At 38.5% G+C, this 19,517-nt stretch overlaps 1 pseudogene; it reads right to left on the bottom strand.

The window, feature by feature from the left end:
* Window positions 1–18,682, bottom strand: part of LOC122023069 — a 115,211-nt pseudogene extending 96,529 nt beyond the window's left edge.
* Window positions 18,683–19,517: the final 835 nt, after the last annotated feature.

Here is a 19,517-nt window from a genome sequence, read left to right as displayed (position 1 = left end):
TGATTTATCTATGTGTGGTACAAGCCGGGGCCCTGATTATGTTGATATTATGTTCAAGTATATATGTAAGAAGAAATGGTTTTAAAGATCATGAGACATACACATGTTTTTCGGATACATGTTTTCAAAATCATATTGCATATACCTTTTGATCATGTTGTGATGATGCTATGATTTATGATATGCCATGATTAGATACGATTATGTTATGTTTCATGCTATGCTTTAAGAGATTGATATGCCATGCCACCTTATGATGATACTATGATATGCCATGATTAGATATGATTATGTTATGTTTTATGCTATGCTTTAAGAGATGATATACCATGACTAGTTATGGTTTTGTTATGTTGCATGATATGCTTAAAGAGTATGATATGTTATGCCATGACTAGTTGTGATCATGTTATGTTGAGACATTCTTTGATCATGTGACGATTTTTGGTTTTAGTGAGTAGGAAAGGAACTTACTGAGCCATGAGTGCTCATAGCTTACTTTCCTTGTACCACAGATAAAGGAAAAAGCTGGATGAGCTAAAGGAGCAGCAGGAGAGGCAAGGAGATGTGTGTGGCAGTGGCTAGACAACCAAATAAGAACCTGTTTTAAAAACTTTTAAAGAACTATGCTTTGGTATCATGAATTGTAGTACCCTATGTGTGACTTGATGTTATGTTTCTACTAATTTTGATATCATGTTATTGTTGCCATGATAGTGTAGTTCAGATTTGATGAAAAGGAAAACAAAAGAAAAGTTTTTATTAAACTAAGAAAATTATTTTAAGTCTTCCGCTATTTTAAAAAGAAAAATTTGTACATGGAGTATCGTAGCCCCGTCCCTTAGAGTTAGCAGGGAGGGCGAGCGTTACGGGTTGGTATCAGAGCCAAGTTTTTGCCAGCTCACTACACACACATCAAGCCTCTGACCTGCCGCTCCAAGTAAGAATGTTTATGCTTAATTTTCTTGTTATATGCTTATGCTTAGTTTCATGTTATATGACTTATGCTTTATTTTATTTTCTTCCTTGTTATATTGCCTATGCTTTATTTTCTTTGCTATATTGCTTATGCTTTATTTCCTTATGTTATGTTGTTTGTCACTCTATTCTTTATTTTTCCTTATGTTGCTTATGCTTTAGTTCATGTTTTGCTTGCTTATGTTTGATGTGTTATTCCATGCTTTTAGTTATAATTTAGATTAGGATTACATATCAGTAGGTTAGGAATAATATCAGAACAAATAGATAGAAACAAAACAGTACGTTAGATTGGCTAAAAATGATAACCACTTACACTAGTCTATTAGTTATTATTTAGATAAACATGGTTAGGACACGCAATGCTCGAACCGAGGGGACAGTGACTCCACCAGACCTGACACAGGTAGTCGCAGACCTCCAGCATCAGATCACAGAGCAACAGCAGCTGATCACTACCTTAATGGGTCAGCAAGGCAACCTAGTTACCCCACCTGCCAATCAGAATACACTACCAGTTATACCTACAGCCGCACCAGTGCCCCCGGCAGCCCCTACTCCGATGGTCCGACAAGAGGCTTATCTGATTCAGTGGTAAAGGCTTAAGTCGGAAGCATTCTCGGGAAACTGCGAACCATGGGATGCACAAGCCTGGCTCAAGACCGTAGAGAGCATAATGGAACTACTGGACTGGCCTGAACACGAAAAGGTCAAATGCGCGTCGTTTTGCCTTACCGGAGATGCCCGGATGTGGTGGGATCGAGTAAAGGTGAAAAGACAAATAAACCAGATGCAGTGGACAGATTTTGAGACAGAGTTCTTAGAAGAATTCTTCCATATGCAAGTGACCAACAAGCACTATGACGAGTTCACTAAGTTCCGGCAAGGTGATCTGTCAGTTAACGAAGCCATCAAGAAGTTCAACCGCCTAGCACGTCTGTGCCCAGAACTGATCCGTACTGAAAAAGAAAGGGTCCGATTAATGTTAAAGATGCTCCGACCCGAGATAGCTCTGAACGTAGCCGGCGGAGTTAATAGACCGCAGACTGCAGTGGAGCTAGTCAGCAGTGCCCTGATAACCGAGCACTACCAGAAAGCAATGAACAAGGGCAAGAACCAAGCACTGACCGGAGGACAAAAATCGCACAATACCAGAACCGACTGGAAAGGAAACTCAGGTGGAAAGAGGAAACAGTGGAATAACACAAAAGGTGGTCCAGCCAATAAGCAAACCAACTACCCTCAGTGTGCCACATGTGGAAAGATGCATTCTGGAGTATGTCTCCTAAGCACCAGAAAGTGCTACAACTGCGGAAAGGAAGGTCATTTGGCAAGAAATTACCCTACTCAGCCTCAGGCACCACCTCCGCAGAACTTTCAGAACAGGAGTACCCCCGCACAGCTTCACCAGATGCAAGCTGCCATAGAAGGGACTTCAATCAGCCAAGGAAGATTGGAAGCCCCTCCCACTATGACGAACGCCAGAGTCTACTCTCTTACCAAGGAAGACGTGGCGAATGCCTCTACTGTTGTCACAGGTCAGCTACTTATTTACAATCAGTATGCTGTAGTATTATTTGATACCGGGGCAACACACTCGTTCATCTCAATACCTTTTATGAAGAAGCTAGATATACCACTCCAAACTTTAGAGGACACATTCTTAACAACCTTACCATCTGGGGAGATTATGCCATCGGACCATATGCTGCGAGCAGTACTCATTCGGATCGCAAACAGAGAACTCTACTGCAATCTGATAGTACTTGATATGCAGGATTATGATATAATACTGGGCATGGATTTCCTTAGCAAGTACGGCGCTTCAATCGAGTGCCGCAAAAGGAAAGTGATTTTCCAACCCGAAACTGAACCAGAGTTTGAGTTTTACGGGGAACCGAAGGGAACAGAGAAGTTATTTTCATCTATTAAAGCACAAAGGATGTTAGATAAAGGATGTATGGGGTTTCTAGCGCACGTGGTTGATACCAATCAAGTCAAAGACCCGAAGCTAGAGGATGTCAGGGTAGTATGCAACTATCCAAAAGTATTTCCTGATGAACTACCAGGGTTGGCCCCTGACAGAGAGATAGAATTTGAGATCAAATTGATTCCTGGTACTCAGCCGATCTCAAAGGCACCTTATCGTATGGCTCCGGCTGAATTAAAGGAGCTTCAGGAACATTTATCCGAATTACTCGACAAGGGACTTATTCGTCCTAGTCACTCTCCATGGGGAGCTCCAGTGCTGTTGGTAAAGAAGAAGGATGGGTCTATGTGAATGTGTATAGACTACCGAGCGCTGAATAATGTGACAATCAAGAACCGGTACCCACTCCCACGGATCGATGACCTGTTCGACCAACTAAAGGGTGTGACCGTTTTCTCAAAGATAGACCTACGATCCGGTTATCATCAAGTGAAGGTGAAACCAGATGATATACCAAAAATAGCATTTCGAACCCGATATGGACACTATGAGTTCATAGTTATGCCTTTCGGAGTAACCAATGCTCCTGCAGTGTTTATGGATCTGATGAATCGGGTATTTATGACATATCTTGATAAATTTGTAATCGTCTTTATTGACGATATACTTATCTACTCGAGAACCCCAGAAGAACATGCTGAACACCTGAATACTGTACTACAGATCCTGCAAGAGAAACAACTATATGCAAAATTCTCCAAATGCGAGTTTTGGCTTGACCGGGTAATATTTCTAGGTCATGTCATCTCCAAAGATGGAGTTATGGTGGATCCAAGCAAAATCGAAGCTGTAAATAACTAGAACAGACCAAGGAATGCCAGCGAAGTCAGGAGTTTTCTCGGGCTAGCAGGCTATTAGAGGAAATTCGTAGAGAATTTCTCTAAAATTGCAACCCCTATGACCGCCCTCACCAAGAAAAATACAAAGTATGAATGGACAGAAGCTTGCGAGAAGAGTTTCGCGGAATTAAAAAAGGAGACTGACCAGTGCTCCGATTCTTACTCTCCCGGAAACCAACAGAGGCTTCGATATGTACAGCGATGCTTCCATCACAGGACTTGGAGCTGTACTCATGCAAGATGGCAAAGTCATTGCCTACGCTTCTAGACAACTTAAAGAGCATGAGAAGAATTATCCCATTCATGACTTAGAACTAGCAGCTGTGGTCTTCGCTCTCAAAATATGGAGACATTATTTATATGGAGCTCAGTGTAAGATTTATACCGACCATCAGAGTCTGAAATATTTCTTCACACAAAAAGACCTGAATATGAGGCAACGTCGATGGCTCGAGCTAGTTAAAGATTACGACTGTGAGATTCTTTATCACCCAGGAAAGGTGAACAAGGTGGCCGATGCACTCAGCCGGAAGTTCAGTGCCACCTGATGTAGCTATTTTAAAGTTCGAGGACGAACTTTTTATGAGGTACGGGGTACTGTAACACCCACTAATCTTTTAAGATAAATATGAGAATGATGAATTTGCCTTAGAAAAATATTAGTAGAATGTTGAACCAAAAAGAAATAAAAAGAAATAAAAATAGGGAAAATGGTCAAGGATTGAACCTTGAACCTCTCATGATGTAAATGATAAGATTAATGGGTAATAACCAGTTGGGATAGGAATACTATATTGATAGCAAAGGAGGGAAACTCATGATAAGGATGAGAGTAAAAGCTAGCCAAAAGAAAACAAGAAAAGAACAAGAGAAATGCAACTTGCCTTCCTTCTTTTCTCCTCCTCTTCCTCTCTCTTTTTGCCGTGACTTAAAGAGGAGCATTAAGGGGATTCATTCCCACTTGTTTCATCATGAATGATGAGAACAAATAAATAAATAAAATAAAAATAAAAAAATGAAAAAAGGGCTAAGGGAGAAGGAAAGCAAAAACCAAGTTTGCTACCTCTTCCCCCTTAACATAAAAGAGAATATGTAAAGAGAAGATTTTATTTTCTCTCATTTCTCTCATTCTTCCCTCTCCCTCACCGAACCATCAGTCCCCTCTCCTCCATCTTCGGCCCAAGCCAAGGTTTTTCTCCTAAGAAAGCCTAAGATACAAGGAGGACTTAGCAAGGAATCAAGGGAAGTGAACTAGAAGAAGAGGCTACTTCTTCCATCACCACACCTTAGAACCACAAGCGAAACGGATGTAAGCTTCCCCTCACCTGTGGTACAAGGCGTTTTATGTTCTTTTCAGATTTTATGAGGATTAGAAAACCTAGAAAAGAATTTAAGAAAAATTCGGCCAAAGAAGAGTTTGCAAATCTATGAAGGTTTAAACAAGTCCTCATTTCATGATATTTTTCTATGCTATGTAGGAAGGTTTTCCTTCATGTTTTTATACCTATATGATGCTTGGTCAGAGGAGTACCTAACCCTAGAATTTCGGCCAAAAATATTTTAAAGAGGTTAGGGAAATCATTGGTTAACCAAACTAGTACAAGATTCCCTCCATGAATTACTAAGGGTCTTTTGTTGGTTTTTCTTGCTTAAAAGTTACTTGGAACCAAAAGAAATCCACTCATATGTTTCGCCCAAGAAAAGAGCTTAGGGTTAGGAAGACCTTTGAATTTAAGTAACCATGTTTATATGATAGAATATAGAGTTCTCTTAAAGAATTGCATGTTGAATATTGCTAGAAATTCATGAACTCTTTATTAAGATTTTCGGCCATGATAAGATGGATAGCTTAGAAAAGCTTAAACAAAATTTTAACATGCTCAAGACCTCTGTGATATTAGGATATGAAAGTTGTTTAATGCTCTCATGCTTAATTAGGGTATAGGGAATTTAGTTACATGATATATGACATGTAAGATCACAAGGGTCCTAGCTTGTTTATGAACCAAATTTGTATATGATGTTCTTAGTAATTTTTGCCATGAAACTTACTTAGGTTTTCCATGCTTTAGGCCACTTAAAACCTAGTTTAGGGATTGGTAGGTTTCGGCCATGAGGAAAAAAATAAAAGAAAAAAAGGAAAGAAACCTAGGAAGCCTAAGACACAATTCACATGTATGTTTATTATGCTTGTCTTTATACATGCTATGAAACTTGTATGACTTCCTATGCTTTTAGGCTATTTGAAGCAAGTTTAAACACTGATGTGTCTCGGCCAAGTAAGGTTTAAATGACCTAGAGGCCTTAGAATTGAAACCAAATGTGTTAAAAATGCTTCTTATGGAAATATGATAATATGTTGATTGAGTCACATGCTTGTATAATTTTTCCATGACCTAAATGGACCATTGTATGTTTCGGCCATGAAGGGATAGATTCCCTAGAAACCCTAGAACAAAAATTAAATATGCTCATGTCACTCTACATGAAATATGATAAGTAGAAAGCCAAAGTTCTCATGTTATATGTTGTTTAATGACCTAAAATGAGGCTAGAGTAAGTTTCGGCCATACCCATTGTATGATGCCTTATTATGAATTTATACATGATGTTAGTTCAAGTTCACATGCGTGTATGCTTGCTTTTAGCCCTAATGAATACTTGTTAAATTTCGGCCATGACATATGTTAAGGGCTTGAAGAACTTAGGAACTAGCTCAAATATGCTTACTATGTTACTTGGAAAAAAATGCTATAAATATGGTTTAAGGATTCCATACTTTCATGACATTTGGGACCTTGTTTCACACCTGATAGGGTTCGGCCACATGAAGTTTAGGGACATGGAGAACTTAGAAACCAAGTTAATTAATCATGTTTATAATGCTTCCTATGAAATTGATGTGGTTAGGTTCCACATGCTTGGAGGTTGTTTTTACCTAAATTGAGATCTAAAGGGGGTTCGGCCATGATAAGAACCCAAGGGATTAGGAAGCTTAGAACCCAAGCTAACTATGTTACCATGTTTCTTATGATAGTATAATCACATGATACACCCTTATGCTTAAACATGTATGCTTGTGATTTATACTTTCCATGATATGATATGTGCTTAGAAATATGCATGCTTTGATGATATGCTATGTGCTTAAAAAAAAAATGCATGCTTTCATGATATGCTATGTGGATAGAAATATGCATGCTTTGATGATATGCTATGTGCTTAAAATATGCATGCTTTCATGATATGCTATGTGGATAGAAATATGCATGCTTTGATGATATGCTATGTGCTTAAAATATGCATGCTTTCATGATATGCTATGTGGATAGAAATATGCATGCTTTGATGATATGCTATGTGCTTAAAATATGCATGCTTTCATGATATGCTATGTGGATAGAAATATGCATGCTTTGATGATATGCTATGTGCTTAAAATATGCATGCTTTCATGATATGCTATGTGGATAGAAATATGCATGCTTTGATGATATGCTATGTGCTTAAAATATGCATGCTTTTATGTTATGCTATGTGGATAGAAATATGCATGCTTTGATGATATGCTATGTGCCTAAAATACGCATGCTCTCATGATATGCTATGTGGTGAAAATATGCATGCTTTTATGACATGATGTATGCCTAAGTGATGCATACTTTTTATGACATGATGTATGCCTAAGTGATGCATACTTTTTATGACATGATGTATGCCTAAGTGATGCATACTATTTATGATATGATGTATGCCTAAGTGATGCATACTTTTATGATATGATGTATGCCTAAGTGATGCATACTTCTATGATATGCTATGTGACTAAATGATGCATTTTTATACATGCTACTTTACTTTGTAAGGCTTGTACCAAGGGTGGGCTCCTAATCAGTCCCTAGGCCTTTGGCTGTGTGATCCAGGCTAGTAAAAACAAAGGGATGGGCTCCTTAGTACTCCCCTAGGTCTATGGCTGTGTGATCCGGACCTAGTACCTAGTATGATTCAAGACTTGCTACCTTGGATATACTAAGGAAGCACGCATATCTACGTGATTTATCTATGTGTGGTACAAGCCGGGGCCCTGATTATGTTGATATTATGTTCAAGTATATATGTAAGAAGAAATAGTTTTAAAGATCATGAGACATACACATGTTTTTCGGATACATGTTTTCAAAATCATATTGCATATATCTTTTGATCATGTTGTGATGATGCTATGATTTATGATATGCCATGATTAGATACGATTATGTTATGTTTCATGCTATGCTTTAAGAGATTGATATGCCATGCCACCTTATGATGATACTATGATATGCCATGATTAGATATGATTATGTTATGTTTCATGCTATTCTTTAAGAGATGATATACCATGACTAGTTATGATTTTGTTATGTTACATGATATGCTTAAAGAGTATGATATGTTATGCCATGACTAGTTGTGATCATGTTATGTTGAGACATTCTTTGATCATGTGACGATTTTTGGTTTTAGTGAGTAGGAAAGGAACTTATTGAGCCATGAGTGCTCATAGCTTACTTTCCTTGTACAACAGATAAAGAAAAAAGCTGGATGAGCTAAAGGAGCAGCAGGAGAGGCAAGGAGATGTGTGTGGCAGTGGCTAGGCAACCAAATAAGAACCTGCTTTAAAAATTTTTAAAGAACTATGCTTTGGTATCATGAATTGTAGTACCCTATGTGTGACTTGATGTTATGTTTCTACTAATTTTGATATCATGTTATTGATGCCATGATAGTGTAGTTCAGATTTGATGAAAAGAAAAACAAAAGAAAAGTTTTTATTAAACTAAGAAAATTATTTTAAGTCTTCCGCTGTTTTAAAAAGAAAAATTTGTACATGGAGTATCGTAGCCCCGTCCCTTAGAGTTAGCAGGGAGGGCGGGCGTTACATGGAAACAATATCAAGGTGTTATCGGAAGTAAGGGTATGGTTGTCCAAGCAATTCGTTATGAAGGACTTAGGAGAATGAGCACATATTCTAGGGATCAAGGATCGCAAGAAAAGAATATTGTGCTTATCCCAAGCTTCATATAACGAGCTTGTTTTAGCATGCAAAACTCCAAGAAAGGTATTTCTACCTTTTAGGCATGGAGCGGCTTTATCTAAAGAGATATCTTCAAAGATATCAAAGGAAGTAAAGGGCATGAAGGTAGTTCCTTATGCTTCGGCTGTAGGAAACCTAATGTATGCTATGCACGAGATCGGATATCTGTTTTACCGTGGGCATGGTTAGAAGATATCAAAGTAACCCTGGACAAGGACATTGGACTGTTGTGAAAGCATATGTTGAAGTACCTTAGAAGGACTAAAGATTATATGCTAAGTTTACTAGTCAGATGATTTGCTCCTTGTGGGTTACACGGATCCAGATTTCCAATCAGATAGGGATAATAGTAAGTCAACCTCGGGGTTTTGTGTTTACTTTAGGAGGTAAAGCCATAACTATGGAGGAGTGTTAAGTATAGGTGCTTTTCAGACTCCACTATGGAAGTTGAGTATGTGGCAGCCTCAGAGGCAGCCATAGAAGCTAAATGACTCAGTAACCTCAAGATGGACTTAGATAATGATTTCTGGTTTGTCCAAAAATTGTTACAATTTTTGTAATAATGGTGGTGCAGTAGCAAACTCGAAGAAACCATAAGTCCATAAGGCAAGTAAACACAATAGAGCGCAAGTACTACCCAATACGAAATTTCGTATAACGAGGAAAAGTTGTTGTCACCTAGATTGCATCAGATGATAACCCTGAAGATCTTTTCACTAAGGTCCTTGAGGCAAGAGCTTTTGATGGGCATGTTAAAGATTTGGGAATCAGATGTATGGCAGCATTTATGGTAGCATAGTCTTTTAGTATAAGTGGGAGATTGTTGGAGTGTATACTAAAAGCCTAGCTTTTGTATAAACATTTATAAGAATCACATTGGTCAAGTGTCTACGTTTATATATACCAAATGTAGATGTTCAATTAATTTATATTGTAGATAACATAGTGTGTGGTGTCACACACAGAAGATTATGTTATCGGTTCTTTATAAATTATAAACAGTAGCCCACGACTAAGATGGAAAGGAACAAACCATTGGAATAGTCGTAGTGTAATTAGGCATTAGTTTATCTTGACTAATAAATTACACTAGTACACTTTAAGTGTATTGAGCAGGACCATTTAAGGTAAGTTCTTTTTATACTGATTTAATAAAAGAACTAGACCTTAGTTATTATGGAAGTGTGTGCTCTTAATCCTAATATAATAACAAGCACATATATTTAATATTTATTTCTTTGACTTATCAAAGGGTGAGATTTAGTTCGATAAATCAAAATGCCCGATAAGTTGGGAAATGATGTTACTTATAGTGTGACTTGTTGATTATAGAAGGAAACTGTGTCCTAGTAAATCTAGGTTGATAATGTCCCCAAGAGGAGCTCATAAAGATTGTCATGTTAAACCATACAGGTGGACTTGGTCCGACATGACGATAAGGTTGAGTGGTACTACTCTTAGACTAAGATATTAATTAAGTGAGTTGTCAGTAACTCATTTAATTAGTGGACATTCGACATCTTAAACACAGGGAGACTAACACACTCATAATAAGAAGGAGCCCAAAAATATAATTTGGGATTGGTACGGTAGTTCAATAATAGTTCTTTAGTGGAATGAATTATTATTGATGAAATTGTGTGTTCGGGGCGAACACGGGATGCTTAATTTCATTGGGAGACCAAAACCAATTCCTCCTCTCGGTCCCTATCGTAGCCTCTTGTATATAGAGAATTATACCCACCACATACCCACCTTCTTACCCAACCTATAGGGGCCGGCCAAGCTAACTTGGAACCCAATCTAGGGCCGGCCAAGACCCAAAGGTTGAGCCAAGTTGTGGCCGGCCAATGCTTGGACTCCAAGCATGATGTGGCCGGCCACATCATATTAAAAAGGATTTTATTTATAAATTTTTTCTTATGTGGATTCCATGGTTTTAAAAGAGAGTTTAAAATTTAAATCTTTCCTTTTATAGCTTTCTACAAAAGTTTAAGAAAAGATTTAAAATCTTTCCTTATTTGTAGATTAAAAAGTGGATTTTAAATTTTATGAAACTTTCCTTTTTAACCATGTTCATGATTTAAAAGAGAGTTTAAAAATTAAATATTCTCTTTTATAAGTTTCTACAAAAGATTAAGAAAAGATTTGATATCTTTCCTTATTTGTAGATTGAAAGATATTTTAATTTTTAGAGATAACTTTCTTTTTATCCACATGTTTAAAAGAAAGTTTTAATTTATAAAATTTCCTTTTTATAATTCACCATGAAGGGAAAAAATTATTGGAGAAATTTTTTCTAAAATTTCCGGAAATAAATTAGGAAGTTTTAATTATTGTGTGAATTAAAATTTCCTTGATTTGGGGATTGTAGGTGGCGGGCCATTGATATTAAGAAAAGAAAATTATTTTTAATTAAATAATTTTTTCTTTTTCATGGCAAAGGAATTAAGGAAGTTTTTATTAAAATTTCCTTATTTGCCAAGACCAAGGATTATAAAAGAGGGGGTAGAGGTGCCTTCATGGCTAATGACTCTATTCTTTTCTTCCTCTCTTTTCCTCCTTGGTGTGGCCGGCCCTAGGGTCTCCTCTTCTCCTTCTTTTCTCGTCCTCCTTTGTAGCCGGCGGCATCAACTTAAGGGAAGTCCATGGTGGCCGGTTCTAGCTAGGAGAAGAAGGAGAGAAAGAAGGCTTCGTTTCTAGCATCCCTTGGAGCTTGGTGGTGGTGGCCGGATCTTTACTTCGCATGGAGAATTAATGGTGGCCGGATCTAGCTTGGAGAAGAAGGAGCTTGGTGGTTCTCGTCTCGGAAGATTGTTGGTCACACAACGTCTGAGATAAGAAGAGGAATACGGTAGAAGATCAAGAGGTTATTTTTGCTTACAAAGAAAGGTATAAGTAGTAATTGTTTTCCGCATCATACTAGTTTTCTTTGTATAGTTATTTATGGAAATACCAAACACAAGAGGCATATGATTCTAGAGTTTTCGAAATAGTTTTTTTGAGTTTGTATTTTCTTCTTTTTCAAATTTGTGATTCGATTGTTCTTTTTGGTTAACCTAGAGTTATTTAAGGAAATAAATATTAGCTTTCCTTAAAAGGCTTTGCCTAGGCGGTGGTGGTTGCTCCCATATCCAAGAAGGCCGTGTGCCTCACCATGAAGTCCTGGAAGCCAATTTTAGAAATTAATATTTATGGAATTAATAACTTAGGTAGATTTGAATCAATAGTGTTAAGTTCCGCTTGCGATTCAAATCTAAACCATTAAGAACAGATAAGTTAAATTTGGAATCAATGATGTTAAGTTCCGTCTGCGATTCCTAATTTAATTTCTAAATAATACAATAGGTTATTTAAGGAAAGGTTTGACACTTGTACAAAAACTTTTGTACAGTGGAACCGGTACATTTTCCTAGGACTAACCAACTGATGAGTTTTAGTTTTGGCTTGACCTTAAGGAACTTATCTTCACTAAACCTATACTTGATGCTTGAATGGTTGATTTCATTGAAATAGTCATGATTCATTTTGCTTGTTTAGTACTTGGTTTCCATGGAGATTTCTCAAACTTCATTTTGGTTACTGGATGAGGCTCAACTCATGTAAGCTCATTTGGAAAAATCAAAATATCCCAACATTTGTGCTAAAAGTACATTTATGAATAAGATTTGCACAATTCAAATACTTATGAGAAAAAAAAGTATGAAAAAAAGCAGAAAAAAAGTGAATAAGGGATATAAAAAATAGTTGTCGTGAGTGGAATCTAGTAAGTCACCCCTTTGAGACCGAGTTAGGTTACTGGGGAAATGACTGCTTAGTTTCTCTTGAGATTGAGCACGCCTTTGAGACCTTGGGTTGATTGAGAAATATGAACCAAGTGTATGGCAAGTAAGTGTCTATCACTGGTTACTTGTCTATCACTGGAAACATTAGGAATTCAAACATGATGACGACTTGACTTGGACATAAATTGAAACTTGAAGAGTTTTGAGTTGTTTTATTTGCACTGTGCACAGGTTACTTATGCTTGAGCCTTACTTAACTTAATTCCATGATCATGCTTGTCAATGAAACTTTTTGATAGAGTTAGGAGAATGCATTAGGGATATGAGAACATTGTAGAACATATGAATTTAGATTGCAGCATTTTGCTTGGGGGCAAGCAAAGGTTTAAGTCTGGGGGTGTGATGTGCGTAGATTATATACACTTGTTTAGCATGTTTTGACGCACATTCACATACTTTGTACATGCTTTGTCAACGTATTTTCGTACTTCCAGCTTTCCTTTTAGCATATTTACTTTTTTTGTTCGGAGATATGCTTTTGTGCATTTTCTGTACACAGGAGTCGAATTTGGTGAAGATTTTGTGTTCAAGGCCAAATCTGCAAGTGACGCAAAGGAGGAAGGCACCATTCTTGTACCTCACACGACCCTGCCTTGGGGGTTGCCCAGGCCGTGCGTGGATGATTGGCCGTGTGATTGCAACAGGAAAGGAAGTGGCCTTGGCCGCGTGAACCTCAGACGATCGTGCCAAGATGAGAAGCCAGAGGAAGCCAGGCCGTGTACACTACACGGCCGTGCAAGCCTTCCAGAGCCGAAGAATGCCCTGGTCGTGTGCTACACACGACCCGTGCAACAATTCCAGAGGCCAAGAATGCCCTAACCGTGTGCTTCACACGACCCGTGCAGGAGCTCCAGAGCCGGAGGCAGTGCAGGCCTTGTGGATCTACATGGCCGTGCAAGGGGTGTAGGGGTAGAGCCAGACATGGTCGTGTCTCACACACGACCGTGTGAGATAGGTAGAGAGGGGAGTTAACTAGGCCGTGTCCCACACACGGCCAGGCCCTAGGGCCGTGTGGCGCCCGAATTTCCATCTCTATATAAAGGTTTCTTCTTCATTTTAAAGGAGATCTTCTTCCTTTTTGGGGGGGAATTCTATATTTGGGCGTTCCTCCACCTTCTTGGGAGGATTTTCGGCGAATTAAGGGCGGATCTTCAACGTTTCGACTCCGGGGAAAGAGGATTGGATCTGAAGATGACTCTTCATCATAGATAAGCTTTTCTTCCCTTTCTTTCTTGGATTTGGGGATTAAGATGCTTGTCTTTTCCTTATCTTTGGGATTCTTTCCTTATTCCATGGATTAGATCTCTTGTTCTAGGATGGAGGGAGTATTTGTAATGGAGATTTGATGTAAACTCTTGTGGATTTGCCTAATTCCTATTTCTATGATTTTGCCCTGTTTGTATCTATTCTTTCTTATGTGGATTGTTGTCATTAAGGCTTAAGTACCATGCTTGATTGAATGTTTGGATATCTTGTGGATCTTGTAGAGGTAATTCCTCATTCAATTTTTTGAGGAACGTTCGTGACAAGAACATGCTCGTGTAAGGACGTTTGAGGTGTAATCTTGAAGGGGAATTTAGGTATTTCAAGAGGGTAGGATAAATTGTATGTGTTTATATATTGTATCTTGATGCTGTTGAGGAGTGATGAATTCTATGTTGATTTTCCGAGGGGCACACGTGACAGGCAAGCCCGTGTAAGGACAACATAGATTCATTTCTAATTGATCACGTTTAGATATATTTCAATCCTAGGCCGGTTGTCTATTGCAAGAGGGAATCAGAAACCTTCTACAAATGATGGACAAATGAGGAATAAGATTTGATAGATCGTTTACATTGAAGAACCTTACAAAGAAACCAAAACTCCTAGAATATACCTTTATCACTGCCCATATTCTTGTTTCTTATTCTTTCATTTATTTGTTTACATTTCATAGTTACACTTAGATTTTGTCAACCAATTGATTAGTTGTTTAGCTAACTCATGTTGAGACATCTTTAGTGCTTATTCCAGTCCCTGTGGATACGATATCTTTTATTATTATTTAAGGCATTTCCGTACACTTACGGAGGTCAACAAGTTTTTGGCTGGCTACTTGTTGCCCGACGAATAAAGCTTCGTATTTGGTCTTGTTATTGAAAGTCCAAAAGTTTAGCCGGATGACCAACTGCGTGATATCTTCTTGTGGGAATATAAAAGCATAGCTACATCACTCCCTTTCTGAGTGGAGGATCCATCTACACAAATTTTCCACTTTCCATCAAAGTCAGGTTGGTGGACTTCTGTCAAGAAATCAACCAAGGTCTGGGCTTTGATGGTTGTCCAAGACTGATAGTGTATATCATATTTGCTTAACTTAGTAGTCTATTTAATGAGTCGACTGGCTGCTTCTGGGTTGGTGAGGACTATCCCCAATGATTTATTGGTGAGCAATGTAATAGAGTGTGCAAGGAAATAAGGCCTTAAGTGGCGAACGGTATGGACTAACTCATAAGCTAACTTCTCGAGCGCAGTGTAGCGGGACTTAACTTCTTTTAATAAATTATTGAAAAAGTATACTATCTATTTTACACTATCATGCTCTTTGACTAAAATTCCCCCCATGGCCTCCCGGGAGGTTGATAAGTACAGCCAAAGAGGCTCTCCCGTGATAGGCTTAAAATGGGAATACATGGCCTCCAAGTGCTACTTCGGTTCTCCAAAGGCCTTACCATACTCCTCATCCCACTGAAACATGGTAGCTCGGTGGAGTATTTTAAAGAATGGGAGAGCCTAATCAATCAATGGGGATATGAATCTGGAGAGTGTTGTGATATGCCCTACTAGCTTTTGGGCCTCCATGAGATTCTGTGGAGCTTGCATGTCCTAGATAATGTACGTAAATATTATGATCGTTTATGCATGCTTTAACTGTAACGCCCGGCCTCCCTGCTAACCCTAAGGGACGGGGCTACGATACTCTACGTACGTATTACAGCGGAAGACTTAAAAATTATTTTTCTTAACTTATTTCAAACCGAACTACACTAACATGGTTTCATAACATGATAACAAAATCAATAAAAACTTAACATCAAGTCACCAATAGTGTATTACATTTCACAAAACCAAAGCATAGTTCTTAAAGGTTTTAAAGCAGGTTCTTAATTAGTTGCCTAGCCACCGCCACACACATCTTCGTTGCCCCTCCCGCTGCTCCTTTAACTCATCCAGCTTTTTCCTTTATCTGTGGTACAAGGAAAGTAAGCTATGAGCACTCATGGCTTAGTAAGTTCCTTTCCTACTCACTAAAACCAAAAATCAGCACATAATCAAGAATGTATCAACAAGTCATAATCTCAACTAATCATGGCATAACCTAGCATTCTATTCAAGCATATCATGCATCATAATATAATCACCACTAGTCATGGCATATCAAACATCATCATGGCCGAAACATATATCTAGTGCATTGCATAAAACATAGCTAGACATGGCATAACAACCAAGTATCATGGTATATCAAAGCATGGCCGAAACATGTATATCAAAGCATCATAATTAGGTCATAAAACAACATATAGCAATTGAACCTTGACTTTCTACTTATCATATTTCATGTAGAGTGACATGAGCATATTTAATTTAAGTCCTAGGGTCCCTAGGGCATCTAAACCTTCATGGCCGAGACTTACAATGATCCATCTAGGTCATGGAAAAATTATACAAGCATGTGACACAAGCAATAGGTTATCATATTTTCATAAGAAGCAATTTAACACCTTTGGTTTAAATTCTAAGGCCTCTAGGTCATTTAAACCCTACTTGGATGAAACTCATCAGTGTTTAAACTTGCTTCAAATAACATAAAAACATATGAAGTCATACGAGTTTCATAGCATATGTAAAGACAAGCATAATGAGTATACATATGAATTGTGTCTTAGGCTTTCTAGGTTTCTTTTTCTCTTTTTCTTTTATTTTTTTTCTCATGGCCGAAACCTACCATTCTTTAGCTAGGTTCTTAAGTAGCCTAAAGCATGAACAACCTAAGTAAGTTTCATGGCAAAAGTTACTAAGAAACATATATACAAATTGGTTCATGAATAAGCTAGGACCCCTTGTGGTCATACATGTTATATGTCATGCAACTAATTTTTCTACACCCTAATTAAGCATGAGGGCATTGAACAACTTTCATATCTAAACAGCACAGAGGTCTTGAGCATATTAAAATTTTGTTTAAGCTTTTCTAAGCTATCCATCTCATCATGGCCGAAAAACCCTAAGAAGGAGTTCATGAAATTCTAGCAATATTCAAGCATACAAATCCTTTAAGATCTTTGTATTCTATCACATGAGCATGGTTATTTAAATTTAAAGGTCTTCCTAACCCTAAACCCTTTCTTGACCAAATCATATGAGTGGGTTTTCTTTTAGTTTCAAATATCTTCTAAGGAAGAAAACTAATACATGATCCTTAATATTTCATAGGGAGAACCTTGTACTAGTTGGGTAAAACAATAAATTTCCCTAGCCTCTTAAGAATATTTTTGGCTGAAATTCTAGGGTTCAGTACTCCTCTGATCAAGCATCATATAGGTATAAAAGCATGAAGAAGAACCCCTCTACATAGCATAGAAAAATCTATCATGTAGTGAAGACTAGTTTAAACATCATTAGATTTTTTTGAAAGCCCTTCTTGGCCGAATTTTCTCAAACTTGTTTCTAGGTTTTAAAATCTTCATAAAATCCGAAAAACACTTAAAACGCCTTGTACCATAGGTGAGGGGAAGCTTACATCCTTTTCGCTTGTGGATCTAAGGTATGGTGAAGAAGAAGTAGTCTCTTCTTCTAGTTCCTTTTCCTTGATTCCTTTGCTAAGTCCTCCTTGTATCTTAGGCTTTCTTAGGGAAAACTTAGCTTTGGGGCCGAAGATGGAGAAGAGGGGACTGTGGTGTTCTCGGTGAGGGAGAGGATGGAGGAGAGAAAATGAGAGAAAAATAGTTTTCTCTTTTCTTGCTCCCTTTTATGTTAAGGGGGAAGAAGTAGCAAACTTAGTTTTTGCTTTCCTTCTCCCTTAGCCTTTTTTTTCTATTTTATTTTTATTTTTATTTATTTATTTATCCTCATCATTCATGGTGAAATAAGGGGGAATGAATCCCCTAAATTCCTCTTTAAGTTTTCGGCAAAATCAAAGAGGAAGAGGGAGAGGAAGGGAGGAAGGCAAGTTGCCTTTCTCTTGCTCTTTTCTTGTTTCCTTTTGGCTAGCTTTTACTCTCATTTTTATCATAAGTTTCCCTCCTTTTCTATCAACATATTATTCCTATCCCAACTGTTTATTACCCATTAATTCTATGAAATATAATATAAAAGGTTCAAGGTTCAATCCTTGACCTCTCCCTATTTTTATTTCTTTTTATTTCCTTTTTGGTTCAACTCACTTCCTATTATTTTCTAAGGCAAAATCCCACATTCATATATTTATCTTACAAGCTTAGTGGGTATTACATTAACACACATTCACTGCTTTATACATATATATTCTTTGCATGATCATCTCTTTTATCACATACTCATCATGAATACTCTTTTGTTCGGAGATATGCTTTTTGTTCCATTTTGTGTTGACAGGGACAACTTTCGGAGCAAAAATAGCAATCGTCGACGCACCGGAACGAGGTAGAGAACACGGTCGTGCAACCTCGCATGGCCGTGTGGCCAAACAGAGGAAGAACATGGCACGGTCGTGCAACTCTTGCACGGCCGTGCGACCAAACAGATGAGGATCCATGCATGGTCGTGCAAACCTGCACGACCATGCCCCCATGACCACAACCAAGCAGTGCACAGTCATGCTATCCTGCACGACCGTGCCCCAGAGGCAGAGCCCCAGATCCACACGGCCATGCCAATTGGCACGGTCGTGCAGCGCGGCCAGAATAGAAGGAAGACACGGTCGTGCCATTCTGCACGACCGTGCCATTCTACACGGTCGTGCCATTCTGCACGGTCGGCCATTCTGCACGGCCGTGCCACTCAACCCGAAGGGAGGATGTAGTGGGTCGTGCGGATCTCGCACAACCGTGACACGGGTCATGCGACGCCCGTGCCCTAGCTTATAAAAGGGTCAAGAACCCTATTCTTGAGATCATTGGTTCGGGACTTCATCCCTCTCATCGGGAAAGGGTTCTCTCCTTCAGGGGAAACCCTAGAGCTTCATCCACCGCCATCCCTTAGTGTTCCGTCGATCTCCAAAGTAAGGAGGCATCCCCAAGACATCGAAGACCTCAGCAAGCATCTCTTCTTCCCCTTCTTCTCACATCAAGGGTTGTAAGTATGCTTTACTTTATGTTTTGGGGTTGTTCTTCCCTCACAATGGAGTATATCTCCTTTTCTATGGATGTAGGGAGTAGTTTTGGATAGGATTTGATGTAAGACTTATGTTTGTGCCTTTACTCATTGGATGATTTCTCTTGCTTCGTTTCTATTTGATATGCATGAGACTTGTTGCCTTATCATGTTAATTGATTGTGTAGGAATTGCTAATTTTGTAAAGAGAGGATCTTAGATCGTATACCCGAGGGGCCCTAGTGACAGGGGTAACCCGTTCATGGACGTCTAGGATATTCCCTTGAAATGAGAGGCAACTTCTCCACAAGGAAGTAAGACACCAAACCAAACCCCTATCTCTATCCCTAATGAAATCGATTAGATTTGTATTCTTGTGATCTACCGAGGCGCCCTAGTGACAGGGATTAATCGTAACATGATTTCACAGGGATCTTCTCTTATCAGTACTT

The sequence above is a fragment of the Zingiber officinale genome, chromosome 9B (genome assembly GCF_018446385.1).
Source record: "Zingiber officinale cultivar Zhangliang chromosome 9B, Zo_v1.1, whole genome shotgun sequence".
NCBI classification, from domain to species: domain Eukaryota; kingdom Viridiplantae; phylum Streptophyta; class Magnoliopsida; order Zingiberales; family Zingiberaceae; genus Zingiber; species Zingiber officinale.
This window is presented reverse-complemented; position numbering and strand designations above follow the sequence as displayed.